Source organism: Pelobates fuscus, chromosome 3, assembly GCF_036172605.1.
Source record: "Pelobates fuscus isolate aPelFus1 chromosome 3, aPelFus1.pri, whole genome shotgun sequence".
In the NCBI taxonomy this organism is placed as follows: Eukaryota; Metazoa; Chordata; class Amphibia; order Anura; family Pelobatidae; genus Pelobates; species Pelobates fuscus.
The window spans coordinates 321277491-321300057 of record NC_086319.1 but is presented as its reverse complement, the minus strand read 5'-3'; positions in this window follow the sequence as shown (position 1 = coordinate 321300057).

Below are 22567 nucleotides of genomic sequence, written 5' to 3'. Positions count from 1 at the left end.
CACAATATATCCCTAGACAATGATGGCCACTGGCCAGTTATCTGCATCATGTACACCAAATGGCGGAACTAGAGTAGAAAGGGCTCTGGTGGAAGATTTTTTATGGGCCCCCGCTATAGCAAGGATGGCTAAAAGGTAGATTCCCATCTGTAATACAGCTCCAACAATGCTTTACCAGCTGGGGATCTACCATTTACCCATCCTTGCAGGGTTGTACTGAGCAGTGTTTGTGTGTTTAAATGTAAGCATGTGTTGCATGCAGTATGTGTGTGAATGTATGAGCTTGAGTGTAGTGTTGTGTGTTTTTATGTACTCTAGACATTTGAAAGCAGTGGTATATTTGTCTGTAGTGTTTGCGTTTGAATGTAGGGGTGTGCCTGTATGTAGTGTTGACATTTGAATGTAGGGATAAATATGTGTGTAGTGCTGGTCAGTGGCGTACACACAACCCATGGGGCCCCGGTGCGAAAACTGATCCGGGGGCCCCTCCTCCCCCCGCGCGAGCGCTTACTCTGCGCAGGCTGGGGCCGCAACACATGGCGGCAGGCACCTGGTCGCAGGGCTGCGACCCGTGCGACCGCGGTATGTATGCCAGTGCATGCATAAACACATACACTTAAAGGACCACTACAGACACCCAGATCACATCAGCTCAATGAAATGGTCTGGGTGCCAGGTCTCTCTAGTTTTAACCCTGCAGCTGAAAACATAGCAGTTTCAGAGAAACTGCTATGTTTCACTGAGGGTTAATCCAGCCTCTAGTGGCTGTCTCATTGACAGCCGCTAGAGGATTTTCTGCGATTCTCACTGTGAAAATCACAGTGAGAAGACGCTGAACGTCCATAGGAAAGCATTGGGTAATGCTTTCCTATGGGCGGTTTGAATGCGCGCGTGGCTCTTGCCACGCATGTGCATTTGGAGCTGAGAGGCGGATGGGGACAGAGAGATCCCCAGCGTTAAGGGAGTCCGGCGCTGGAGAAAGGTAAGTGCTTAAGACACACACACACACACTCTCATGAACAGACGCACACATTTACTGACAGACACACACTCAGTGACAGACGCACACAAACATACTCAGTAACAGACACACACACACTCTAACACTAACACACACACTAACACACACACTCACTAACACTAACACACACACTCACTAACACACACACACACACACACACTCACTAACACACACTCTAACAATAACACACACTCACTAACACTAACACACACACTCACTAACACACACACTCACTATCACTCACTAACACACACACTAACACTAACACACACACTCTAACACTAACACACACACTCTAACACTAACACACACACTCTAACACTAACACACACACTCACTAACACACTCAAACGTTTTTTTTGTTTTTTTTTATTTAATCCCCCCAGCCTCCTTACCTGTGGGAGAGCTGGGGGGATTCCCTGGGGTTCGGGGGATGTTGCTGGCCCTGCTGTCACCCGGCTGGCTGGCGGGCGCGCGAGGGAGCACTGTCCCCTGGGGGCTCCCTCTTCAGCTCCCTCGCGCGCCGGGTACTGATGCCGGAGCCGGAAGATGACGTCATCTTCCGGCTCCAGTTTCAGTGCGGTGCTCGAGGGAGCTGAAGAGGGAGCACCCAGGGGACAGTGCTCCCTCACGCGCCCGCCAGCCAGCCGGGTGACAGCAGGGCCAGCCTCGGGGGGCCTGAAGGTGGCCGGCTCCTGGGCCCCCCAGCAGAAGAGGCTGGCCCTGTGGGTACATACCTGGGTCGCAGGGTGGCCGGGCCCCCTGGTGGGCCGGGCCCGGTCGCAGCCGCGACCCCTGCGACCCTGGTATGTACGCCACTGGTGCTGGTGTTTAAGTGCTGAGATGAATGCACATATACATAGCCACATACACACTGATGTACATACAGACACACTGACACACATCCACACACAGATACACATATTGACAGATATACAGATGCAAGCACTGACACACATATAGATACACACATACACAGGTACAGAGAAGCAGAGACATAGATATACACAGATACCCAGACACATGGGTGCCATCACTGACACACATCCAGATACACACTGACACACAAAGAAATACACCAGCACACATATTTACAAATGCAGATACATATACACACTAACACACTAACAGATAAACAGTCACGTACACTGACACACATGCAGATACACAGACACACAGATACAATAACACACATTCAGATACACACACAATAACGCACATGCTGATACACAGACACACAGATTGACACAATGGCCCTCATACAGATACAAACACAGGTACACATACAGATGCACAGACACACACCAACACACATACATATACATAGACACACAGAATGACACACATTCAGAGACATAGAATGCCACTCATACAGATACAAACACTGACATACATTCAGGTACACAGACACACACAGATTCACAGGGGCACACACTGACACACATTTTGTAATATATTTATTTTCAGAAGTATATAGTTAAGAATGGTAATTCTAAGGACCCGCAATATGTCTGTCTGTCCCTGTCTTGCGTTTCTAATTTTCTTGCCTCGCTTCTTGCTGTGCTCTGCGAGCTGTGGCCCGGTAGAATTCTAACAGCAATTAACTGAAAAGTGTTGGCTTATCATTACGATTAAAGCAAATATTCCATGGTGATAATTGAGCTGCTGAGTAACTTGAATTAATTGCTCTGAATGCCAGTTCTATTACTGTTTTATTCCATGACAAATATTAATAATTCATTTGGCAGTTTATCTGGATTCTATCTGGGCAGTGGCATTGAAAGTGTTAAATTATTGTGATATTGAAGGGTTTTAATAAACTTGAAAAGATGTGGGCCTTTACACAGCATAGTTCTGTTTCCAGGTTTTCTAGTATCAGATTTAGAAAGACACAAGCTCCTTTTTAACCCATCCAGAGCCGTCTTATCTCTGTTAATATTCTTTGCACGTATTGCTCTGGGGTAATCGACATGAAGTTGAAATCCATAGAGATAATTATATCTATAATATTGCTCTTACCAGAGGAAGTACAAGTACAAGTTATTCAAGAGAACCATTTAAAGGATAGAGAGCACCTGGTATATACAAGGTGTTGCATTATAAAATGTGTATTTAAATATATTTAGGGCACATCTTCCTGTCTGCAGATTGTAACAAGCTTAGCATGAAATCATTTTCATTGCCACCGCTGAATAGATCGTCGGTTTCCTGTATTCGCTGGTGAATCATCCTTCATGCTTCATATATTCTTAATTGTAGCCTTAGCAAACGCGTGTGTTATAGTCACTTTCTAAAGCCCACAGTGTGGTTTGGTTGCTGGAAGTGAAATGTCTCATTTTATTTGTGCTGGTAACTTTTTATTACTGGGATAAGAAACATCCTCCAACTAACTGATAGCACCAGCTTTGTCAATATACTCTTTTACAGTGGTGCTTGCCCTGCCTCTCCAGCTCTTGTGGAGAACAATTCCCAGCATGCTTTGCTAGTTAAGTGTCATGTTGTGGTTTATGTGTCCTTAAAAATGCTCATGCATACTTGACAGGCGCACAGTCGGATTTGCCGGCATATGCGCTAACCTTACCCCAACCCCCATTAAAACACGGACACAGGTTATACTGTTGGAAATAATTAGTCCACTGCTTTATTAAATTATTAATAAAATAATTAAGGAATAACAAATGGGGTCATTGCCAACAAATCTTATTAAAGTTAACATCCCCCCATATACATAACATACCCCTAGCAATGACCCCACAATAATAACAATAGATAACAATCTAAAAAACATGTTAATACAGAAACTGGCCGTCCAATATGACCACATTTCCACCAGGTTAAATTGTAGGGGTGTACCGAGACACCGCTACCCACCATATCGATTGTAGGGGTGTACCAAGACACCACTACCCATCAGTTCCAGTGTAGGGTGTACCAAGACACCACCACACCCCCAGGTTCGGAGCCACCGACGGGCTCGAACCTACCAACGACGTGCAACACTGCCCAATCCACACTAAACCTCAGGATGCCCACTTTCTCCTCCATCTACCCTCCGATTTAACCAGGCCATTCCCCGCCGCTGTGAAAAAACGGGAAATCAACTAACCTAACCAAATACAGGGTGGGTGGGAGGGACAACTGACAGGTAAGCTTAGGTTCAGTTAAAATGGCCACTTCATATAATGGCTTGTGTAAATATTCCCCTTATGGCTCCGCCCTACCCAGCATGCTAGCTGTCACTAACTTCCTGTGGTTGCTATGCCTACCTCCTGGCTCTGTCAAGGCCTATTCCTCTTAGCTGCGCTGATCCATGGGCTACATGACAGGCGCACAGTCGGATTTGCCGGCATATGCGCTAACCCTACCCCAACCCCCATTAAAACACGGACACAGGTTATACTGTTGGAAATAATTAGTCCACAGCTTTATTAAATTATTAATAAAATAATTAAGGAATAACAAATGGGGTCATTGCCAACAAATCTTATTAAAGTTAACATCCCCCCATATACATAACATACCCCTAGCAATGACCCCACAATAATAACAATAGATAACAATCTAAAAAACATGTTAATACAGAAACTGGCCGTCCAATATGACCACATTTCCACCAGGTTAAATTGTAGGGGTGTACCGAGACACCGCTACCCACCATATCGATTGTAGGGGTGTACCAAGACACCGCTACCCATCAGTTCCAGTGTAGGGTGTACCAAGACACCACCACACCCCCAGGTTCGGAGCCACCGACGGGCTCGAACCTACCAACCACGTGCAACACTGCCCAATCCACATTAAACCTCAGGATGCCCACTTTCTCCTCCATCTACCCTCCGATTTAACCAGGCCATTCCCCGCCACAGCTCAGGACTTGACACCTAAAGCTCCTGAGCGACCCCCACCACACCGGAATAAGGCCTGTTGAATGCCTTCCTAAAGGCCCAATTTAAACAGATCACACCTTACATCCGAAAACGTACCCCATCCCCACTGGAGTACCCAGGGAGCTTGCCTCCCAGTCCGTTGTGTCTCACTGTTACACCGCCCCCACATCTGATAAATACCGCCATCAATTATTATTATTTTTTTTTTTATTAATTCGTCCTCGCCACCGAGACCGGGTACCTAGTATGTCTCCAACGTAACCGAGGAGCCATCTCGGACCGCACCACCACCACACCTGTGGCCAGCTCCCATAGCCAGTCCACCTCCCTCTGCCTCCACCTGTTCAATTCCTTTTCCGGGATCATGCCGATATCCTTCCCGCCCTTGCGGGTTACCAGAATGTCCTAGACAGTACCCCTATTTACCTTCCGGAAAATTTCCTCCACCATTGCCTTGCCACCAAAACCCCCGAAAACCAAAACCACTCCAATTCCAAAGGAAAGCCCAGTTGCGCTTGACCCGAACCGCGGCTCCCTTCTGCGCCCCTTAGATGTAAGAGTGGCCCACCAACCATGTCACCAAACCTGAAACGAAAGCAGCACAGCCCCAAACACAAACCCATACGTCCATAGCCATTAAACCAAATAGACCGGCCGTAAACAGGACTTAAACCGTACTCACTCCCACTTGCCTAAACGTTTCCCCAGGTCCTCACTTAAAACCAGGCGGGACGCCTCTGTCGCGGCCATTATCCGGGAAGCTTGGGCCCCAAAGTGCCCGGGTTCCAAACCCAACATTGTCAAGCCCCTCCGGAAAAAACCCCAGCGTGAATTGAATCGTGACCGCGCCGATCCGTCCCCTTTTACCAGTAAGCCACCCGGGATGTCTGGGCGAAGCTCCAAGTAACATGATGCGCTTGGCGCCGGGCGTACCCCTGACCCCGGCAAGGAATATAGCTTTACCAAACCTCCTTTACCATACACATCCGTTCTTGTACAACCCCACCGAATCATTACCTTAACCGACTGAGGTTCAACAACCGAGTGTAGAACCCCCCCAACACCCGCCTGAAAGGCACTCACCAGCTCCCCAATCCTAATGGCTCCAAGCCCCCGAGAAGGCCACCGCAAACAAACTCACCTCAAAAGTAGAGTAACACACCACCAGGCGTTGCATTACCCAAGGAAACCAGCCGCCCGGCACCGACATATTTCATACCTCTCCGTAAGACCCGCGATGCCTGACGGACGTGTCAACATTCCGTCACTTCCTCCCAATCGGTCAGTTTGAACCTTAACGCCAATGCCGCCATGCTCTTTTCCCTTGCCGATGGAGCTAACGCTGAAAGAACAAGTGGTTTAGGAACCACAGCAAGGTATCCCTTCGCCCCTCCTTTGACTGGGACCCCCCAGTGAAACCAACCGCCTCGTCCCATATATCCCAAACCTCCACATAGGCGGTCCCCGTGGCCGGTGCCATAGGATTCCGTATCAATCCTCCAAGCATGGCGTCTCGAGCTGCCACACTTCCACCAGACCGGCCTGTCCCTCCTCCCGCGCCCCTTGGGGCCGCCATTCGCAGCTTGTCCCCTTGTGCGCGAGCCAAGTAACCAGCCCCTACCTTCTGCCAACCAGGCACGTGGCATGCCTGCACCCGATATTAAACGACCTGCACAATAATATGAATCGCCGCCATTGGCGTACCTCCTGTACCAAGGACCCGGCTGGATGGTAAACCGCATGAACCCCGCCGTATTGTCTGTGAATTACGACTTTTCGTCCCTTAATCCTTCACCTTTTAGAGCCACGGCCACTCCCAATGGAAATAACTCAAAAGATGCCAACTTCGAATTAGAGGACTTACCTTTCATGCCTCCTGCCACCGCTCCGCGCACCACCTGCCTTCCAGGTATGCTCCGGAATCTATGTTCTCGATACCACCCGCAATGGCTCCACAAGTAGCCTTCGCCATGAAACGGCTACAGACCCATTCCTCGTGACTAACCTGACATGCAAACTTGAAACTGCCTTATGAACAACTGCAATTTCTCAGCGTGACCTTCTTGGGCCTGTGAACCTTCACCCTAATTCCCGAAGTGCAGTCAACTGATCCCCAGACACTCTCCTACAACCGAAACAATTTCCAGCCTAAGCTAAGATGCGCGGTAGGATTCCCGCGACCGTAAGGTATGTCCACAAAGGCCCGGCCCAGCCGAGCCCACACAGTAAGCTATCTTACTGATAATGTACTAAGGAATCCCTTCCTGATTCCTCTTTCACCACCCACTCCCAGACGGAACCAACTTCCCGAAGTAGGAACATGAAATGGAACTGCCCCTTGGCAAGCAGAGGTTACCAATAGGCACCTGCAAACATGCAACCCAAAAGATGGAAGGGTCGTCAATAATCAAACACGTCCCGCTCCCCCGAACCAACTCGACGGCAAGGCCGAATGATGCCAAAGATACAGAACAGGTCCGTGTCGATGTCCTCATTTACCGATGCCCCTTTCGGGTGCGATAAGTTTTTTATCAGACTGAATTTGCCTGCTCCTGGGGGCGCGCCGGCAGCCCCCGAAAAGAGCACATTTCCTGCACCATCATTAGGAAATGGGGACCTTACCCCGATTACGCCTACTAGGATACAAAAGCCCTAAGCCAATTCCCAAAGTCTTCAGTATCTTGCGATACTTCCGCCTTTCCCCTCCTCTTCTTTTCCGGCCTCCTTTCTATCATCCCCTTTTAAAATCAAGGAACTCCTCGAGCGGAAGACAGGAACATTTTTTTTTTTTAAATCCCTTAATCAAAACTTATCCTCCTTCAAGTGACCCCCCCAATGTCCCCGCGATGGACACATGCCCATTTCGTCACGCCGCGCCTGGAATATTGCCACACATCTAACTGTTCTCCTGCCCCGTCGAATGTCCCCGGTACCGGTACACCCTATTCCCCTTCCCTTCCCGGCACACCATCACCACCGCCCTTCGGTGACCCCACCCTTCCGCACCGTGGGGACGGCCCCTTTTTTCCTTGATCATGACTCTAAAATGATTTTTGCAATTTAAAAAGTGTGGTGTGTTTATTGACTCACCGCCCGAACCCCCGTCTGTGCTGTCCTTCCGTCCACCTTGCCAGGCTCTGGAGTATCTGGTGGACGCCGACTCCTGTCCGTGCTGGTCCCGCCTCAAGCTCGTAGGAGTAACACTCCTCGACCACTGGAGACCCCGGCCTCAGGACCGTAGGGGTATGGCTCCGCGACCTGTAAGGAGAAGACAACCTGGGTAGACTGTACCGCTGGGACCCTACCCGTCCTTCCTCCCTACGCTCCTTTTCACTGTTCCAAGCTTCCCACCTCCGCACCGGCCTAACTTCCTTGCTCCTGGTGGCCCTCCGCCGTCCCTGCGCACTGCAGCCCGAGGAACCAGATGCGCTGCGCCGCCTCCTCCCCCGACTGTCCGTGGAACTGGACCTCCTTCTCCTCCCCTGCAGCTGGTCTTGGAACCACTGCGCCTGCTGTGTGACGGGCTCCTGTCCCTACTCCATTGCCGACCTGCTGACCTCCTTCCGCTGCTGGGGCCTGGCGCTAACGCTGCGCCGCTCCCTTCTGTAATCCCTCCTATCCATGTCCCTGCTGCGGTGCCCCCCGTGAGAGCAGCCTGAGGGGCCCATCCTCCCGCTGCAGCAGCTCCTGTCATCCCTGTCCAGTGCAGCACCCCGTGACTCTCCCCTGTCCGCTGGGCCTGGCCCAACGTTGGCCGCTGCGCCTGGCTCTGGGGCACCCTACCCCCCCTGGCAACCTGAGGGTACCCCTGCCGCTCCCGTCCTGGCCACTTCCCAGGCCGTCCCCGAACTGATCCTGCTGACCGGGCCACCCCTGAGCGGCTGGGGGGCCGCCTGTGCAGAGTTGTCACCTGTCCCACCAGTCCCCGGCCCCACAGTGACAAGCATAGACTCACCGGGACGCCTCAGGGAACTGCCTCTTTCCATGTGCTCTTCCGCCATCCCGGCCGCCATTCCTGCCGTGCTGGAGCCTTCCTCCCGCGGTATCTTGCCGCCAGCCGCCATCTTAAGTGGGGCGCTTGCCGCTGCAGGCCCGCGCTTTGCGGCCGTCCTCGCCCGACCGGCGCTGCGTCGAACATACGGCGCCGGCCGTCCTCCAGCAACCTCCGACCCTCCTGCCTCCTGACTGGGCGCCGACGGGCTCCTCCGACGCCGTGGTGCGGGCGCCCGTGCTCTTCGCGCCGTCCTGCGCTCCGCTGGTGCCGGAGGGGGAACTGCAGCCCCCAGTTGCTCATGCAGCCAGGCCAGCCCACGGCCCTTCACTGCTGCCCTCTCTCGAGCCAGGATCTCTTCCAGGGACGCCATGGACCTGCAGAAAAAGAAAAAAGAAGAACTTCCCAGACCTGTCACAATTAACAGGTAAGTGAAGCTCTGATTAAAAATGTTCTTCTATGCTGCCTCCATGCTGCCTTCTGCCTGAATACTGCTCTGTTCTTCTATGCTGCCTCCATGCTGCCTTCTGCCTGAATACTGCTCTGTTTTTCTATGCTGCCTCCATGCTGCTGCCTTCTCCCTCCAGGGCAGGCAGCTTTCACAACTGACAGGTAAGCTTAGGTTCAGTTAAAATGGCCACTTCATATAATGGCTTGTGTAAATATTCCCCTTATGGCTCCGTCCTACCCAGCATGCTAGCTGTCACTAACTTCCTGTGGTTGCTATGCCTACCTCCTGGCTCTGTCAAGGCCTATTCCCAGTGGTGTATCTTGGTTTTGTGCTGCCCTAGGCAGGACAAAACTCAGACACCCCCCCCCCGCGCACGCGCGCGCCACCCCCACCCAACCCTTCCCCCGCCTTCTAAATACACACATATTCACTGACAGATACGCATACACTAGCTAACAGACAAACACAGTCAGACACACACAGTCGGACACACACACTAACAAACACACACAGTCGGACACACACACTAACAGACACACACAGTGAGACACACACACTAACAGACACACACAGTGAGACACACACACTAACAAACACACACAGTCGGACACACACACTAACAAACACACACTAACAGACACACACAGTGAGACACACACACTAACAAACACACACAGTCGGACACACACACACTAACAAACACACACAGTCGGACACACACACAGTCGGACACACACACTAACAGACACACACAGTCGGACACACACACAGTGAGATACACACACTAACAAACACACACAGTCGGACACACACACTAACAAACACACACAGTCGGAGACACACACTAACAGACACACACAGTGAGACACACACACTAACAGACACACACAGTCGGACACACACACTAACAAACACACACAGTCGGACACACACACTAACAGACACACACAGTGAGACACACACACTAACAAACACACAGTCGGACACACACACACTAACAAACACACACAGTCGGACACACACACTAACAGACACACACAGTCGGACACACACACACTAACAGACACACACAGTGAGACACACACACTAACAAACACACACAGTCGGACACACACACTAACAGACACACACAGTGAGACACACACACTAACAAACACACACAGTCGGACACACACTAACAAACACACACAGTCGGACACACACACACTAACAAACACACACAGTCGGACACACACACTAACAAACACACACAGTCGGACACACACACTAACAGACACACACAGTGAGACACACACACTAACAGACACACACAGTGAGACACACACACTAACAGACACACACAGTCGGACACACACTAACAAACACACACAGTCGGACACACACACACTAACAGACACACACAGTCAGACACACACACACTAACACACACACCAGTCAGACACACACACACTAATAGACACACACACACACACACACACAGTCACAGACACACACTAACAGACACACTAACACACACACACACACACTAACAGACACACACTAACAGACACACACAGTCAGAGACACACACACACACACTCACATTAACACTTTTTTTTAATTTACCCGACCCCGGCCTCAGGACCGTAGGGGTATGGCTCCGCGACCTGTAAGGAGAAGACAACCTGGGTAGACTGTACCGCTGGGACCCTACCCGTCCTTCCTCCCTACGCTCCTTTTCACTGTTCCAAGCTTCCCACCTCCGCACCGGCCTAACTTCCTTGCTCCTGGTGGCCCTCCGCCGTCCCTGCGCACTGCAGCCCGAGGAACCAGATGCGCTGCGCCGCCTCCTCCCCCGACTGTCCGTGGAACTGGACCTCCTTCTCCTCCCCTGCAGCTGGTCTTGGAACCACTGCGCCTGCTGTGTGACGGGCTCCTGTCCCTACTCCATTGCCGACCTGCTGACCTCCTTCCGCTGCTGGGGCCTGGCGCTAACGCTGCGCCGCTCCCTTCTGTAATCCCTCCTATCCATGTCCCTGCTGCGGTGCCCCCCGTGAGAGCAGCCTGAGGGGCCCATCCTCCCGCTGCAGCAGCTCCTGTCATCCCTGTCCAGTGCAGCACCCCGTGACTCTCCCCTGTCCGCTGGGCCTGGCCCAACGTTGGCCGCTGCGCCTGGCTCTGGGGCACCCTACCCCCCCTGGCAACCTGAGGGTACCCCTGCCGCTCCCGTCCTGGCCACTTCCCAGGCCGTCCCCGAACTGATCCTGCTGACCGGGCCACCCCTGAGCGGCTGGGGGGCCGCCTGTGCAGAGTTGTCACCTGTCCCACCAGTCCCCGGCCCCACAGTGACAAGCATAGACTCACCGGGACGCCTCAGGGAACTGCCTCTTTCCATGTGCTCTTCCGCCATCCCGGCCGCCATTCCTGCCGTGCTGGAGCCTTCCTCCCGCGGTATCTTGCCGCCAGCCGCCATCTTAAGTGGGGCGCTTGCCGCTGCAGGCCCGCGCTTTGCGGCCGTCCTCGCCCGACCGGCGCTGCGTCGAACATACGGCGCCGGCCGTCCTCCAGCAACCTCCGACCCTCCTGCCTCCTGACTGGGCGCCGACGGGCTCCTCCGACGCCGTGGTGCGGGCGCCCGTGCTCTTCGCGCCGTCCTGCGCTCCGCTGGTGCCGGAGGGGGAACTGCAGCCCCCAGTTGCTCATGCAGCCAGGCCAGCCCACGGCCCTTCACTGCTGCCCTCACTCCAGCCAGGATCTCTTCCAGGGACGCCATGGACCTGCAGAAAAAGAAAAAAGAAGAACTTCCCAGACCTGTCACAATTAACAGGTAAGTGAAGCTCTGATTAAAAATGTTCTTCTATGCTGCCTCCATGCTGCCTTCTGCCTGAATACTGCTCTGTTCTTCTATGCTGCCTCCATGCTGCCTTCTGCCTGAATACTGCTCTGTTTTTCTATGCTGCCTCCATGCTGCTGCCTTCTCCCTCCAGGGCAGGCAGCTTTCACAACTGACAGGTAAGCTTAGGTTCAGTTAAAATGGCCACTTCATATAATGGCTTGTGTAAATATTCCCCTTATGGCTCCGTCCTACCCAGCATGCTAGCTGTCACTAACTTCCTGTGGTTGCTATGCCTACCTCCTGGCTCTGTCAAGGCCTATTCCCAGTGGTGTATCTTGGTTTTGTGCTGCCCTAGGCAGGACAAAACTCAGACACCCCCCCCCGCGCACGCGCGCGCCACCCCCACCCAACCCTTCCCCCGCCTTCTAAATACACACATATTCACTGACAGATACGCATACACTAGCTAACAGACAAACACAGTCAGACACACACAGTCGGACACACACACTAACAAACACACACAGTCGGACACACACACTAACAGACACACACAGTGAGACACACACACTAACAGACACACACAGTGAGACACACACACTAACAAACACACACAGTCGGACACACACACTAACAAACACACACTAACAGACACACACAGTGAGACACACACACTAACAAACACACACAGTCGGACACACACACACTAACAAACACACACAGTCGGACACACACACAGTCGGACACACACACTAACAGACACACACAGTCGGACACACACACAGTGAGACACACACACTAACAAACACACAGTCGGACACACACACTAACAAACACACACAGTCGGAGACACACACTAACAGACACACACAGTGAGACACACACACTAACAGACACACACAGTCGGACACACACACTAACAAACACACACAGTCGGACACACACACTAACAGACACACACAGTGAGACACACACACTAACAAACACACAGTCGGACACACACACTAACAAACACACACAGTCGGACACACACACTAACAGACACACACAGTCGGACACACACACACTAACAGACACACACAGTGAGACACACACACTAACAAACACACACAGTCGGACACACACACTAACAGACACACACAGTGAGACACACACACTAACAAACACACACAGTCGGACACACACTAACAAACACACACAGTCGGACACACACACACTAACAAACACACACAGTCGGACACACACACTAACAAACACACACAGTCGGACACACACACTAACAGACACACACAGTGAGACACACACACTAACAGACACACACAGTCGGACACACACTAACAAACACACACAGTCGGACACACACACACTAACAGACACACACAGTCAGACACACACACACTAACACACACACCAGTCAGACACACACACACTAATAGACACACACACACACACACACACACACAGTCACAGACACACACTAACAGACACACTAACACACACACACACACACTAACAGACACACACTAACAGACACACACAGTCAGAGACACACACACACACACTCACATTAACACTTTTTTTTAATTTACCCGCCCCCCCGCCTCCTTACCTTTGGGAATGCTGGGGGTGGGGGGGTTCTCCAATTCCCTGGTGGTCAAGTGGCTGCAGGACGGCACTGGCGGGCAGGCTGGGCGGCCGGCGAGGGAGCTCTTCCCCTGAGCTCTCTGCTCAGCTCCCTCGCGCGCCGCCCGCAGAGTGAGGCTGGGAGGCGGAGCCGGAATATGACGTCATATTCCGGCTCCCAGTCTCACTCTGCGGGCGGCGCGCGAGGGAGCTGAGCAGAGAGCTCAGGGGAAGAGCTCCCTCGCCCGCCCGCCCAGCAACCAGCCCAGCATGTCTGTTAGCCGCAAGGCTAACAAGACATTTGCCTTGGGCATTTGGGGGCGGCGTTTTTTGCCGCCCACTGGAAAATGCCGCCCAAGGCAAATGCCTTGTTTGCCTCGCGGCTAATACGCCCCTGCCTATTCCTCTTTGCTGTGCTGATCCATGGGCTACATTATGCTGACTGAGCATCATTGCAGTCTACAAAATTATGAGTACTATACAGTGGGACCTCGGTTTACAAACGCCTCGGTTAACATAATTTTCGGTTTACAAATGAAATTCCATTGAAAATAATGCCTCGGTTTACAAATTTGTTTCGCAATACACAATTGCGACTGCCCTTTGCATGCTGGAGCCTGTGGGTAGCACGTGGCGTAGAGTGTGGAGGTGTTGGAGCGGCTTTTGCATCGAGTTTTGGAGCCATTCTGGAAATTGTTTGCAGTTGTTTTGGGACTTTTTGGTGCATTTCTCAAACTGTGGAAAGGTAGGGAGCTGAGCTTCATCGTTTGCACGGCTTTTATTGTGTGTTCTGCATTGTGGGTTAGTTTCCATGCCAGCTCAGTTTGACTTTTTTTCTGACCTCCAGAACGGATTGGTTTTCAATGCATTCCTATGGGAAACCGCGATTCGGTTTACAAATGTTTCTCAATAAGAAATGTCCCGGAGAACGCATTAAATTCGTAAACCGAGGTCCCACGGTATATATATCTCAACCATCAGTGCTCAGTGATAAAGCAAAATTGAAGTCTCTCACTAAGTAGTGGTTAATGGCTTTGATCCTCTTTTTAGTTAGTAATTTTACATTCTTTATGTTCCTAATGCCCCTGTTTCAGGACACATGACATGTGTGACATGTCATGATTCCCTTTTACTCCAGAAGTTTGGTCCTTAAGGGGTTAATGATTATACTCCCCTCTTTCTCACTTTTCTATTTAGATCAATTTTCTTTTCTTTATTTTCTTTCCCAGAATGCCTCAATATCTTTGTGCGGCCATTTTGTTTTACACTGCTCATAATGCCTCTGGCCTGGTGTAAAAAGGGTAACATCGTGCTGAAATAAAAAAATCTTATTTTAAACTTTGTCACTACTTTTTACTTCCCACCTGCTTCTGGCTACACATTACTGGCCACACAGGGTGATGTGCATTTAGTTATAATGTCATTCTAGTTCAGCAATTCACATGTATGCATTCACAGGATGGAACATCAAAAAAAAAAAAAAATGCTGGATCAACAGCAAGGGAGAGGTGAGAGGGGAAAAAAGACAGGAGAGGAAATCAACTGCACAAGTAAATCGACTGCGGTAGTTACTAGAAGCTACTACTGTGCAATTATAAATATAATGTATATGGTTCATTCATAATAGCATTAAGTCAGTGGTGGGTGAGTTAGCAAATAAGTAACGATCTATACATCCTAATCCTTGTTGCTAGATTTTGTCACAAAAACAAATGAGAGGCTATTGGAATCCATGTTTTACTATTGCTTAAGCAATTATTGAGGTCCACAATGGGTGGAACTATTGCTATCATTTAGCATTGAAGAAAACTAGTACTGAGTGTAACAAGTTAATAGTATTAACCGTCTTTCAATCCAGACCTTATTGCATCCATCCCTTCTCCATGCCACCACGGAACTCCAAGAGCTACTGCAGCCACCTGGTACCTCATTGCTCCTCACCTAGCAAACTGAGCTTCTTCAGTGATATCAAATAACCAACAGCAAACCACTGGATCAAGTGATGGATTACTCTCTTTCAACCTCTTCTCAAACACTTCTCTAGAGCAGGCTTAGTGAAGAGAAAATATAATGTTTACTGAAACAAGCAGGTTAATTAGAAGATGTAAGGTGGGACAGACTAGAACAACTGTGCCACTCTGCCACTGTCCAAGATTTTTCAGGCAGAGATCCATGAAATGGGGGATTGCATTTTAAAGAATAAAACAAACTCTAAATAAATTATTTCAGTTCCACCAACCCAAATGCTATACTGCTTTGTAAATTAATAGGCCACTAAATGTAACAATATCATGTCCCAGACAGATGGCCCAAAATAAGTACAACTAGGGCATGAGAGTAGATTCTCATGAGCTCCGGAAGATAACTTGTCCCCCTTTCCACTTTTAATATTGACAAATCAAGCACCACACATCCATGTCACACTGTGCACATACTCACACCCACTACATTTACAGCCTTTTCAAACAGGTAAATCAGGGATTGTCTTGATGCTCTGTAAACCGTTTTAAAGGGGGCTTCCCTATCAAAATTATTGCTTACACTTTAAGGATGACTGGATTCCTTTTTTCTGGCTTTGCAGATATAACTTGCAGTAATACTTTTTGATGTAGAATCTCTGAAACTACTGGAAATGTTGATGACCAATAGCTTAGTTGTTGATGCTCATCAAACTGCCATAAAAACTCAGTGCTAAAAGCTCTGAAGGTTGGATAGCATAGACATATATTGTTAGAACAGAAGAATTGCAAAAAAAAAAAACAATAAAGCAGGAACTTGAAGGTATACCTACCAACAATCTGTCTTGTGGGAAAAACTAGACATAGTCCTTGTCAACGTCAATGTACCTTGCATTCTGAAGGTTAGGTCTTCATTGTTCAGGGTCCTAAGAATGAGCTGATCAATGTTTTGCTATCAGATCCAAATAATCAGTCATACTAAACACCCCAGTTCAATCCTCCTTAAAAACTCTGGGTCACCCTCCAATATCTTTAATTTCAGCTTTACTAGCCTTTCCATCATACTGCCAAAACTATTCAGCTTTATATTCCAAAATCTCTTCAGTTGTTGCTAAATATTTTTTCCCAATTCTTGCTAAATTCTTCAATTTCCAATAAAAACAATCACGACTCCAAAAAACTTCCACATGATTCTCTCAACTTCCTCCTTATGACTTTACCCTACCTCCCCACCAGATATTTCCAAATGCCTTCATAGGATTTTCTTTACAAACTTCTGCATGAATTTATCCTGATATTGATATTAATTGAGCCTCCCAAATCCCTCCGTTGATACTACCAAAACCTTCTATGCTTTTCTATTTGAGCCTTGAAAATCTGTGAATCTGAATTTCTGCATCCTCTTATTCATGTGACCATCTGAAATGTTCAAATTTGTTCCCTGAAAACCATGTCCATCGAGTTCTAATTTCCCCCTGTGGAAGAGTTGGCAAGTGGGATAGGGAGTAATTGCCCAGTGGGCCACTAGCTTGGAAGGGATGGCACAGGAGATGTTGGTTGCAATCTCAACTGTCCTCTGAATGTTAAAAGAGGTTGTAATATCTGTAGCCACAGTACTGCAGGAATGAGACAGCATTCAGACCTTTGATAGTCTGGCACTGTGGAGGTTTATTGGGCTGGGGACCCACAATCTCAATGATCTTCAGGCCAGGACTGGCACATTGGGTTATTTCCCAGCATACTACAGTATCTTGAGTTTACCAGAACTCTGATAAATATTACTATGATAAATATGTATGATGTCTCTGGAGGTGTTTGCAGGTGACCGTAGAGATATTTAAGACAGAGCTCATGAGATCACACACCAGTTGTCATTGTCGACAATGGGAGTTGTGCAAAAGGTGATTAGGCATGTACCGATATGTTAATGCTCCAGCTCACTGTACATGTTATACCAATGGTGTCAAACCCAACCATTACAAGCTTTATATCAGTAGGACCATCGTCATTGAGATCTGTGAGTTTTGTGAGAAAAAAAGCATTTATTTGTTCTTGCTCCCTGTCAGGATCGGGACAGGGATCCAACACGCAGAGTACGAACAGGAGAGATGTACGTATACCGGACCTTAGAATGGCCGGACTAACGTAAGGAGAAAGCAGAGAATAGTCAGAGACAAGCCGGGGTCGAGGGAACGAAAGAACAGGTAAGCGAGAGACAAGCCGAGGTCAAAGGACACAAGAGGTAAACAGGAACGATAGTACAAGCCGAGTCAAAACCAGATAGAACGATAAACATAAGAGCACTGAGGAACCAGGCAAGCTAGAACCACGACAGGGCAATGAACCATTACACACATCCCTCTTTTATACCCTGGTTCTCTAATTCATGACTCCGCCCTTGCCGAGCCCTGATTCGTTGTTCCGAACCAGATTGACAGGTCGGGATGTGATTGCCGTCATGACGTCGGCTCCTGAGCGTCGTGTCATAAAAGGAAGTGGGGTTCTCGCGGCCGGTGTGGGAATGACTATGAGAGCTGTGAGGATTGGAAGAATCAGCCCCGCTGAGAGAACGGCCGTCGGGAAGTCTAACCTCCTCCGAGGTAGAGACTTCAGGTACCCTGACACTCCCCTGACAAACATTTCCAGCCTTCCTATGACTCCTCTACCTTCCTTATATTCCACATTGGCTTAATTACGTCCAGCCTGTGAGATCTCTCTGTACAGAACAGATCACTAGCTAACTGACTTAACATTCTGAAAAAAAATAAACTTCAGTATTTCTCTGAATGTAACATCTGAATGTGTGCACATAAAAATAAAGTTTCGTTTTATGTTCCCATTAATGAGAATGAGTATTTTACGGATTTCTGAATAATAAAACACCTGTCCCACTCCTTGCTCCTTCCTTCTTTCTTCTGCAGTTCAAAGATTGCTGTAGGGTATCCAGGCAGATTGTATTTATTTATTATCTGAAGAACAATGTATTCCGCACAATATGTTTAAACAAATCAATTTATATGCATTTGACATTTAAAATTCAGTTCTCTTGATAGGATTTAGAATCATCCATAAAATTGTGAGTTACCCCTTTGAGCATCACAAGCATAGGCCACAGAGTTACATACCTATGCAGGAGAAAATACTTGGCTAAAGGTATATGTCCACCTCTGTTAACAGAAAGATCAGTTTACGTCAGCCAAGACCAGGCCATGGTGCTGACAGGTGGACTTGGGCAAAGATATGCTTCAAGGAAAATGCCTTTAAATCAACATATGGACATATCACTACATTGAATCAGATTCCATAGGTAAATGCCAGTCAAACCAATTCACTCAGGTGTTGATTATTGGACATCTGATTTAGACAAACCTGCTGAAACTAATTTTTACACAAGTCTACTGCTAGATATATAAAATAAAGTACTAAGTTATCTCATATCCATAGAGAAACCACGTTTTCTGAGAAGTCGTTGTTGCAGAGCTAAGGAAGTTTCAGCATGGTAATGGCATAAGATGTCATCCCTATGATAAGTCAGTTTGCCAAAACTATGCCCTATTAGGTAGGATGTTACTTGCCGTGAAAGTCAAATGAAAATGAGAGGGGCATGTCTAGACGTAGCACTTGCTTAGAAAGTCATACACAGTCCACACAGTCTTGATCTGTTCTTGGATACAACATTCACAACCAAATTCCAACCTAACTTTTGATATGGAATCAGCATGATCTGTTCATGAGGATCTTCATAGTGGGTGTTCGTGAAGTGGCATCATACAAGTTAATAGTTACAATGCACAATGGCAGATATCTGCTGGAATGGTGTATATGTAAAACATGCCACTTCAATGTGTTTGTAGGGAGCCCAGTCATTCTGCTAATCGTTCAAACTAGCTGGAGACAGGAGCAGGCTCTGCCACAGTGTTCTCTGGAGGGATGACCTGTGCCTCACCATTTACTGTTCCAATAGAAATGTGTCAGTTTGTTGAATTCCAACTGAATATATTGGTGGGGGAAGAGTAATAATTTGGGCTGTTTTATATATTTTGAGCTGCAGACTTGGTTTTATGATGTTGGTTACCTCATAACTGAAGATATATCTTACTGCTACAACATGCATTAAAATTCTAGACATTTCCGTGATTCTAAATTGGTGGCAGTTTGGTAAAGCTCCTTTTAGAATGACATGTGCGAAGAAAGGTCCATACCGATGGATTGCAGAAATCAGTGTGAAAATATCTTTTGCAGATCTCTGACATCACTTTAAAGCAGGGGTAGTCAACCTTCGGCACTCCAGATGTTGTGGACTACATCGCCCATAATGCTCTTACACCCCTAATGCTGGCAAAGCATCATGGGAGGTGTAGTCCAAAACACCTGGAGTGCCGAAGGTTGCCTATGCCTGCTTTAAATTAACATTTTGGGTATGAACTGGAAAAATGTGAGCCAGACCGAATTACTCATAATGCAATATTGGCGCCCAAACTCTCTGTGGCTAAATTGAAACAGATCTCTTCCTAGATACTGTATAGCTCCTGAGAAGAATGAACTCTCTATAGAACTCTCATCTATAACCCATTCTGTGCAATTTCCTCGTTATCACTGCTGCCAGGGGCATTATTCATCAAAAAGACCCCAAATAGTTTGACAAAAAAACAGGAGACGGAGCCTACATATTCATACCATATTTACTAAAATGAGCTTTAATTAGCTTTAATTGTGCTGCTCAGACTGTTTCTTTTAAAACACCTGTTTTTTCTTCTTACTTTTAAAGAAAACACAGCTGACCGCACAGCGAACCTACTGATTTTAATGTATAATTTTTTAATGTGTGATGTAGCACAGGCATACAAGCCAATGATAAAGAACAGAACAGATGAAAATGCATTATTATACACGGTATTATTCACCTCCTATAACTGATTCAGGTTTTAATATAAGTTATATAGTTATATTGATACTTAATAAATAGTACCATAGCTCACAAATGTAAACTCTTCATTCCATGCATTTCTCGTTCACGGACCTGTCAAACAGAATTAATTATCTGATTGAAGATAAACAGCTGCAATGCACCAGGGCCATTAACTAATCTGTCTGTTTGCACACATCATTAATTTTATACCATTGTCCTTTAGGATCTGCAACAACTGGATACAATGCAGTCATCTGACTTACTTACTGTGGATAGTGTGTGCACGGAACCTATGGTTTGATTTATTAACAAATATGCATAATAATTCACTAACCTGTCCTGAGCTCACCTCTTCACTTTCTATCAAACTGGCAGAATGGACAAAAATTGGCAGCAAACTGGCATAATGAACAAAAAGGTGTCATGTTACCTGTCCAGCACTGACGTAGCCCAATTTGTGATGCCATGTGACATTTTGGCCTATGTATTTAACACGGACTGTTCCGCCACTAATTGTTTTCTTATGCAACATTATGCTGAGTCTGCATCATTTCCATGACAGGTGCGTACCTTTTGCCGTTACTCAACTGATGCCATAGCCCAGTCTTATTTAAAGGGACACTATAGTCACCCAAAAACAACTTTAGCTTAATGTAGCAGTTTTAGTGTACAGATCATGACTCTGACATTTCACTGCTCAATTCTTTGCCATTTAGGAGTTAAATTACTTTAGTTTCTCTCCATCCAGCCCTAGCCACCCCTTACCTGGCTGTACTGATACAGCCTGCATAGAAACAAAATGGTTTAATTTTAATCAGATGTAACTTACTTTAAAAGTTTTTATCTCCAGCCTTGCGAGTTGAACTTTAATACATACAGGAAGCTCCTGCAGGGTCTAGCAAGCTATTAACAGAGCAGGGGATAAGAAATTCTAAATTAAACAGAATCTGTAATAAAGGAAGTGTAAACATTAGATCACACTGTACAGGTAGTGTTTAGGAAGGCTGTGTAAGTCGTTTGAATAGGAGACAGGTAACCATAAATATAATGATAGTCCAATCACTTGAGTGTTGTGCTCAATAGAAGGACTGTGGCATCATATTCAGTATAAACATAATGAAGTCTAATGAAGGTAGAAAGATGCACCAAAATTTGGAGACTATGAAGAAAAGAAGAAGAGAACAGTGCCCACCCTCCCAACCTATTGTATAAAAAAAATAATAAAAAAAAAAAGGATTATTTTATTACTTCAATGATAAATGTTTTTGTGCTGCTTAGTCGTGATGTTTTTAGTTAAGGGTCAAAAGGTATTCTGTTTGGTTTATATAGTATAGAGGATAATATGGATTGTTGGAGGTTGAAGGTTGAGTCAGGTTTTTTATGTCTGACTGGCTAAAGTGGTAAATTTTCAGTAAAGTAAGTTTGCTTGTATATTCATGTAAATGACTTTATTTAATTATTTATTGGTACCTAAGCCCCTTAATAAATGCCACCATTCAACACCCGAGTTGGTCTTTTTATTGTGTGATCTCTTTTTTTTATTATTTAAGTAATTTAAGTAACATTTTAGCGGTAGGAATACAAAGGTGTATTCCTAACTCTGTAGTAACTTGGTAGCGGTTTACTTACCTTTTCTCCATCGTAGTGCCAGTCTCTGTGCTGTTGTCACACCTCCTTAGCTGAGATCGATATCCATAGGATAGCGTCTGGGAGGCTAAGGCACACGTGCGGCAAAACACCTCTAGTGGCTGTCTGATTGTCGGCCACTGGCGGCATTTAAACTCTGCAATAAAAGCATTGCCATTTGGAGAACGGCAGAGTTAAAACGGGAGGGACATGGCACCAAGGCCATTTAATTGAGATGCCTATAGTGTCCCTTTAATCCTGCATATGATATAAGCAGGATTGTTAT